Source organism: Etheostoma spectabile, chromosome 14 (assembly GCF_008692095.1).
Source record: "Etheostoma spectabile isolate EspeVRDwgs_2016 chromosome 14, UIUC_Espe_1.0, whole genome shotgun sequence".
Classification (NCBI taxonomy): Eukaryota; Metazoa; Chordata; class Actinopteri; order Perciformes; family Percidae; genus Etheostoma; species Etheostoma spectabile.
In genome coordinates, this window is record NC_045746.1 from 23,532,807 (window position 1) to 23,533,129 (window position 323).

At 40.9% G+C, this 323-nt stretch overlaps 1 protein-coding gene across 2 annotated transcripts in view; it reads right to left on the bottom strand.

Annotated features, from left to right (window-relative positions):
- The window catches only part of c14h6orf136 (chromosome 14 C6orf136 homolog), a 23,944-nt gene that overhangs the window by 15,351 nt on the left and 8,270 nt on the right, over positions 1 to 323 (bottom strand). The window lies entirely within an intron of this gene.

Here is a 323-nt window from a genome sequence, read left to right on the forward strand (position 1 = left end):
TTGGATACAAAAAGATTTTCCAAGCTTTAAACAGGAGCACTGTGCAAGCAATAATATTGGAATCGAAGGATTATCAGACCACTGCAAATCTACACAGACCCGGTCGTCTCTCAAAACTTTCAGCTCATACAAGGAGAAGACTGATCAGAGATGAGATGAAGAGGCCCATGATCACTCTGGATGAACTGCAGAGATCTACAGCTGAGGTGAGAGACTCTGTCCATAGGACAACAATCAGTTGTGTACTGTACAAATCTGGCCTTCATGGAATAGTGGCAAGAAGAAAGCCATTTCTTAAAGATATCCATAAAAAGTCTTGTTTA